Genomic DNA, 7,990 nt, shown 5'->3' with positions numbered 1-7,990 from the left:
TCGTATTCATTAAAGATGATACCTAAGTTGTTAAGGAAGTGACTGCATCCAGTTCCATTAGTCCAAAAACTCTTCTGTCTGTCCTTACTTGGGTAGTGGGGTATTGGTAATCATTGTTTTCTATCCTCTCCAGAATTTCATATGCTTCATTATATGATTTATCGAGCAAAGTCCCATTGGCAGATGCATCAACCACCATCCTTGTATGTGCATTCAATCCATTGTAAAACATTTCCATTCGTTTCCAATGTTGGAAACCATATATCGGGCATTTTCTAATTAGCTCCTTGAATCGCTCCCATGCTTCATATAATGTTTCATCCTCAAATTGCCAAAAGGACGTAATATCATTCTTCGGTTTGGTATTCATGTTCGGATGATTATATCTCAACAAAAACCTCTGACAAAGTTCATTCCAAGAAGCCACAGTACCTAATGGCAATGCATTTAACCATGCTCTGGCACGATCTCATAATGAATAAGGGAATAACTTCAGTTTTAGGGAATTTTCAATAACACTGTTGCCTGAATGAATCACGGACTTCTAAAAAGATTCTTAAATGCAACCTTTGATCCTCAGTAGACAATCCACTGAACTGCCCCACTATTTGTAACATTTGAAACATCACCGACTTTAACTCGAAATACTGACCCTGGATATGCGGCCAGACAAATCCTGGATTCAAATCATCTAAGATCGGCACTACATGTTCTTTGATAAATCTGTCTCCGTCATCTATTATTTGATGAATATCAGCATCCCTTCCTTCTTGATGTAATGGCTATTCTCTAACCTGATAATTTCTAATTATTTCCATTCTCGTAATTCTTTTTGCCTTCTTCTTAAGGTTCTCTCAATTTCTGGATCAAAAGAGTACTCTTCAATTGCTGAAATATCTTTACTCATGCACCAACTAAAAAATCCTGAAAAAAAAAATCAAAACACTAATTAAGCTAAACTAATAAAATTAAAGAGGTAATAACACATCAAATATTTCACCAAAATTTACTGATCCCTGGCAACAATGCCAAAAACTTGTTGCCTGTGAATGTGTAATGTGTATGCGCAAGTATACACGTCAAATCAAGTAATAAAGTGATGAGTGAGTATCATCTCCACAGGGATCAAAATTGACTAAAATAATTGGTTATGCTATTACTATGAAATTTACTAATTAAACTATGCACAGGAAATAGGTGATTAATTGATAAAAAGATGTAATGAAGGATTAATATAATCAAGTATGACTAAAAATATGTTAGGACAATTAAAATGTTGTGGCAATTCTGAAAGAATAAGTGGGAAAGAGTTTGTACTGTTGAATGAAAAAGGTTGTAATTACTCTGGCTTATTTTTATAACATAATAATGCCATGGCAAAATCTTGACCTCTGCTTCTTTCGAAAGCTAGACTTTGGGCTATCATTCTAAGTTTTTATATGTCTGCAAAACTCAAGAATGATATCCATATTTTTCTCCCTTTCCCTGTACAGGTTTCAACTTCTATGTCTAGAGTGCTACAAATATGTCTAAAGCTTGCATACTTGCTTTAAAATAATCACAAATCGAATGGAACAGTATCCTACTCAAAATCAAACCATGGGCATTAAAGATAATAAAAACTGACCCAAAATAATTCCAACACAAAAAGGATTAGTTCATGGTCTGAACATTCAAATCCAGAACAAAACCATTCAACATCATTTTTTAAATTCACGAATCACAAGTTCAAACCAAAAAACAAAGACAAAACTGCAAGAAGCTTTCGTTACTCTAGCTTTCTAATAATGAGATTTGATGCAAAACCTAGGGTAGATTCCTCTTCCCCTTCTTTGCGTCTGTAATTCTTCTACTCTGTAAACTGTTACCCTTTCCTCTCTTTCTCTGAGATTTCACAAGAATTTGATGCAGAGAGATAAAAAAACATATTTTCTCTCATTTTCTCTCTCTCCCCAATCCTCTATCCTCCTTTTCTCTTTTCTCCTTCCTTCTTTATAGGGGAGGTCCCTCCCTCTCAACACACACCTTTTGCTTTCTCTTTTTCAGTGTGGTTTATCTGGTACAAGTACAGCTGGCTGAGAGTGACATGAACTGAGTGTCGCGTTATCTTTCTAGAATTGCCATGGCATTCATGTTGGCAACCTAACCAACATTTTTTCATGGAAATATTTCACTTCTTTCATTTTCCTACTTTTTTTCTCCTCTTTCTTTATCCTGCATCTGCTGCCAACCACAAATAACACCTTTCCTCCCAATAATAGAAGTAACAAATAATAACATATATAGAACAATCTAAGCTTTGTTATGTAATGTTCTAAAAATATCTAGAAATGCAAACATATTTACTTGATTACAAACAATTAATTCAATCTAGCAGCTTGAAATATACTCTTTTCAAGAGTTATCAGCTGAACAGAAACCAGCACTGAAGAAGGTCATAAAACCAGTAGTTGAACCAGAGGAGAGAGTAAAGACAAAATCACCAACACATGTATCGTTTCCTCCCAGATTAGAAGAGAAAAAATATGGGATGAGGATGCATTTCTAAGTTTTTTAAACTTGTTCAAAACGTTAAATGTCAACCTACCATTAATCGAATTAATTGAAAAAGTCCCAAATTACACCAAATTTTTAAAAGAAATCATCTCTAGGCATAGGAAAGTTAAAGTAGGAGAGCAAGTCAACATCAATGTGTCCTATAATGCTATTATTTCTAGATAGGTTCCCCAGAAACTAAAAGACTTGGGAAGCTTTACAATTTCGATAGAGATAAGGAGCATTCATTTTTTAAGAGCTCTATATGATTTAGGAGCTAGTATAAACTTCATGCCCTTATCTATTTATCAAAAAAATTAGGGTAGGGGACCTCAAAAGTACTCAAATAACACTATAGTTAGCTGATAGATTTGCAGTCCAATCTGAGGGAGTGTTAAAGGATGCATTAGTTAAGATGCGAAGTTTTATCATCCCGACAGATTTTGTTGTTTTAGATTTTGAAAAGGATAAGAAGATACCCATTTTGTTAGAAAGACATTTTCTAAACACATCCAGAGCCACCATTGATTTAGAGAAAAATAAATTAATAATGAAAATTAATGGTGAAACTAAATCTTTCAAATCTAGATCTCACCAAAGTGAGGAAAACTAGAGGAATTTAGGGGAGCAGTGTTATTCCATATTTGCCATTGAATCCAACTGATCTGAATCTAGGGGTACAGTTAATGTGATTAATGTAGGGTTAAAGACAAGGTATAGAGAAAGGTACAAGTGAAAAAGGATGAAGGGACGGGACAACAAGTGGACAAATGCTAAAAGAGATGCAGGAGGGAACGCATCGGTGGAACTGGTGGATGAATCCGGCAGCAAAATGTGACGAACTTTAAAATTAACTTTTCCTATATATTATTGTATATTTAACTAACCATATAGTTTATATTCTAATATTTATTTTGTTGAAACCGAAATACACCAAGTGGGTGTGAACTGGTGTTTTAAAAGGTTTTCAAGAAATGGCAAAAATGAAATGACACAAGAAATTATAGTGGTTTGGCCTCAATTGCCTACATCCACTACCTTAGCTTTCCTCAACAAAGTATTTACCAAATCCACTACATTTGAACCTTTAAAGACAAGACTTAACCTTACAAAACCCTATCTTTTCAAAGGTAAGATAGAACCACTTCCTCTTAAGGTTTTCTACCCAAAACCTTAAGTAACACCTCACAAATGAGAGAAAAATAATGAAGATCAACATGATACTTCTAAAAGGTAGATAATTAACAACGAAGCACTCTAACACAAAGTTACAACACTTGAAAGAATGATAGAAACTTAACCCACAAGTGTGTACAAGAAATATTTAGTAAAAGATTGAGAAATATTAGACAATTGAGTTCCTGGAGGTTAGGTACTTATTTCTTGTCTTTGTTAACTTCAATAGGGAGCCTTGACCTTGTATTTAAGTCCTGTAACAACCTTGTGGATGTTAGTAGGCATTAAAGACAAAATAAAGTTGTTGCAGCCATAAAAACCAGCATTAAATGCAATTTGCAGCTTCGTTGTATTGGTAAATTGAACCTTGTATCGGTAGAAGTCTTTCCAAAATGTGATCGTTAGGCTCATTCTACTGGTATGTGTTCCCTTGTATAGGTAGAAATTTAAGGCCTTCATTTAGTATTAGTAGAACCAACCAGTGTATCAGTAGAAGTGCAGGGGATGCTAAACTTTGGCTCCTGTCTTGACTTGTTTCGGTAGAAGTCTCAAGGTATCGGTAGAAGCTTGGTGTTTTCAACTCATATTGATAGAAGTCATCAGAGTTTTGGTAGAAATGTGGGAGAGGCTGAACCTTGGCTACTGTTTTGACTTGTTGCAATAGAAGTCCTTAAAGTAGCGATAGAACCTTGAGGATGTCAGTAGATCTTACTAGGGTATCGATAGAAGTCCAAGGCCAAAACTACCTTGCTTACTAGAGTGCATTCTATTGATAGAAGTCAGGGTTGTATCGGTAGAACCTAGAGTTGTATTAGTAGCACTTCCAGTTCTTTCGGTAGAATTCTGTAGCCTTTTCAAGGTCATTTCTATATTCAGTTCTACTGATACTTGTCCACCTAAGTATCGGTAGAAATTCTTCAGACTTCAAAAAACTCATTAAAAATCAAGTTAATTCAAGGTTTTTAAAATTTTATTTTGTCCAACACTTTGAAAATAATTTTCAGGACTTCTAAATTTTTTTTGCAAATTTAAGTAGGGTATTTTAATATTGTTTTTGTTATATTAAAATACTTGAAACACTAGAGCTAACAATCCCATCCTTTTCTATATAACAAAATATTTTAAAAATTTGCTAACTCCCCCTATCTTAAACATTATTGTCAAAGTGAGCTCGCTCCCTTTTTGAAAAAATATTTTAGACGTCATTTCAATTAAATTTCCAACTTAAGAATTTGGCTTTAAGATTAAGTTAAAAGAATTTCTTGTGAAGCAAATTTTGCATTGTTCTCCCCCTTTTTGTAATATCAAAAAGAATGTTTGCTTGAAAAACTAGGGGAATAAGTGCAAAATACTTAAACATTTGAAGACATTAAGAAAAAGATGAAGCAAACAAAGAAAAATAAAAAATGGAAGTACATTTTAAACAAAAGCATCTAAATGCAATGAAAAAAAAAACATCCCAAAGCAACCAAGTATGCAACCAATATTAATATCCCAAATATCCAAAGAAAAACAACCAAACAACCCAAAAGATTGCTATAATCCATCCAAAAAGCGTATAAAAATCAACCAAGTGAGGTCCTAATAGTCCGATGGTAGGGGAAACCGAGAGGCCAACTCATTGATGCGCATCGTCGAAATGAGCAGTTAATGCATTAAAACATGCATCGACTTGCAACGACATCCCATTGATCGCCTCTGTAAACGTGTTGTGCGTAGGGACGGCGGAGCGAGGAGAGTTGGATAAGCCTCATGCGAAGACTTAGGAGCATCAAATGATTGTGGAGCAATCAGTGAAACCGTTGATGCCTGAGTTGCTCAGGATTGCCAATCAAACTTATGGACCTAATTTTCCTCATCATCAAGCTTTCATTGTAACTATGCGCAATTGAGATATCGATAAAGGAGATTATGGCACAACTAGGATCTACACTTACATTAATTATAAAGGTATGAAAAATATGAGAGAGGAAAGTATCATAATGTAGGGTTTTATTGCTAGACATTGATAACCTAACAACCTCGAGAAGGTTAAGAAAAATTATGGAGGCTAAATTGAGGGGATGGTTGGTTCTAAAGTAATGCCACATCCAATAATCGGTGTGGCGAAAGCCGGAATGTTTATTGGTTGGGGCAGTGATCCAATTGAAAATAAGATGGAGGGTACGATCATGAATGACCATGTCGTTGCTGACATAATCATTGGGCCTAGTTAAAGAAGTATCGTATGAGCCGGTATGATGTTCGTCACCCTCATTGGTGATAGAAGGGTAAGAAGAGAGGGTTTCAACAGAGATAGTAATATATTGGCCCATGATGGAAGGAGTAATGGATTGAACTAGGTGGGTGTTTGGGTTGTGTTTAAGTTTGGCGTTGGAGTAAAATGCCCAAACAAGGTTGTTATAATAAGGACCCCTAAGTTGGAGACATTCGAGCTAACCCCAATTGCAGATTTGGTTGAGGTATTTGAACTGAAGGGTATTTGCTAAAAAGTTGAGATAGATGGGATGTGAGATTTTAATCGCACGGGTTGCCAAATAGGTGTTAAATTTTTTGATGGCATCACTGTCCTCGAAACATTCAATTAGCGAAGGGTGATCTAAGGGAGTGGAAGAGGACTCAGATCTAGCGCGTTTAGGTGCGAGACGCTTACGGGATGTTCGGGGAGGCATGCTATCAAAGGATTGGTAGACTAAGGTTTAAAGGGTCAGTTTAAAAGTGTACCTGCAGAAGAAAATAGTAATACGAACAAATTATATCCCCAATAGCAGCATATGCAAAATTTAAAAAAATTGATGCATGTAATGGAGTTTTTTTAGTTATTTTAGTTATTTTTTAATAAAAACCTAAAAAAAATAGCATACAATATTTATAAAAATATACCAAAAAGGACTAAGCCCCAACTATGTTCTTTTAAAACTAATATATATAAAAAATAAAAAAGTTTAAAAAGTTTAGGGTTTACCTTAAAAATGTGAAAAATGAGGAAAATGTGGGAACTTTTGGTAGAAAGCTTGTTGAAAATGAAGTTGGAGGCATGTGGAAGACAAGATTAAGTAAAAAAATGAAGAAAACTGGTGGAAAGTGGGGTTGGAGAAGAGGGGACCAAAAATGGGGAAGGGTGGGGTTAAGAAAGAAGATGAGACTTTTAAGAAAATAGGGTTATCTAGTTTTTAAAAACGCTGCTGGGGTATATATATGCCCACATCTACCAATACTTGTCCTCTTCTACCAGTAAAAGTCTACAAGTTTCGGTAGATGTTTACTTCTACCGATATCTCATGAACACAAACCAAGAAATACCATTTTGGCACAATTCTACCGATACATTCTATGTACTACCAAAACAACTAATCAAAAAATGAAAAATTACAGGGAAAATGTACAAAAAAAAAAGATAACATAGGTAAAATTACATAATACCATGTTTAAACTAATATCTACAGAAAGATCAAGTAAAAATATGCTTGAGTACAATCAAAAAGTGAAAATACATTTACTAACATACTCAAATTTTGATCTATGATAAAAAATGTCTAACTTAGTTATATCACATATTAACAATATTTCAAACAAGGAATTTACAAGTTTACAAGTATAATAAAGTAATGTACACAAAGCGTGCATAAAACAAGACAAGTGTCCAAGAATGTAAAAATGATTATACAAGAAGTTTATGAAGGCATGTTCATTAGTCCTAACTCTCCCATAATTATCAAAAATCTCTCCTTATCTAAAGGCTTTGTAAAAATATCAGCTAGTTAATGTAAAGTATCTACAAACTCTAGTACTATGTCACTTATTTGCATATGATCTCTAATTAAATGGTGTCTTATTTCTATGTGCTTTGTTCTAGAGTGTTGGATGAGATTTTTGGTTAAGCAAATAGCACTAGTGTTATCACACCTTATATGAATGTGATCCATATCAATTCCATAGTCAACTAATTGTTGCTTCATCCAAAGAATTTGAGCACAACAACGACCTACGGCAATATATTCCGCTTCGGTTGTGGAAAAAGCTACACTATTTTGTTTCTTAGAGAACCAAGAAACAAGGATGTTTCCTAAGATTTAACATCTTCCGGAAGTGCTTTTTCTATCCAACTTGCATCCTCCAAAATCCGCATTGGAGTAAGCATGCAAACTAAATGATGAATCTTTGGGATACCAAAATCCTAGGTTTTGAGTGTCCTTAAGGTACCTAAAGATTCTCTTAATGGCTTGTAAATGTGACTCCTTAGAAGATGATTGAAATCTAGAGCATAATCAAACACTAA

At 34.5% G+C, this 7,990-nt stretch overlaps 1 non-coding gene across 1 annotated transcript; it reads left to right on the top strand.

The window, feature by feature from the left end:
• The first annotated feature begins 254 nt into the window (after positions 1 to 254).
• Positions 255 to 361, top strand: LOC128032082 (small nucleolar RNA R71). Its single transcript, XR_008188212.1, has one exon. It is a non-coding gene; the product is annotated as a small nucleolar RNA R71 (small nucleolar RNA).
• Positions 362 to 7,990: the final 7,629 nt, after the last annotated feature.

This window comes from Gossypium raimondii, chromosome 8 (assembly GCF_025698545.1).
Source record: "Gossypium raimondii isolate GPD5lz chromosome 8, ASM2569854v1, whole genome shotgun sequence".
Classification (NCBI taxonomy): domain Eukaryota; kingdom Viridiplantae; phylum Streptophyta; class Magnoliopsida; order Malvales; family Malvaceae; genus Gossypium; species Gossypium raimondii.
This window is presented reverse-complemented; position numbering and strand designations above follow the sequence as displayed.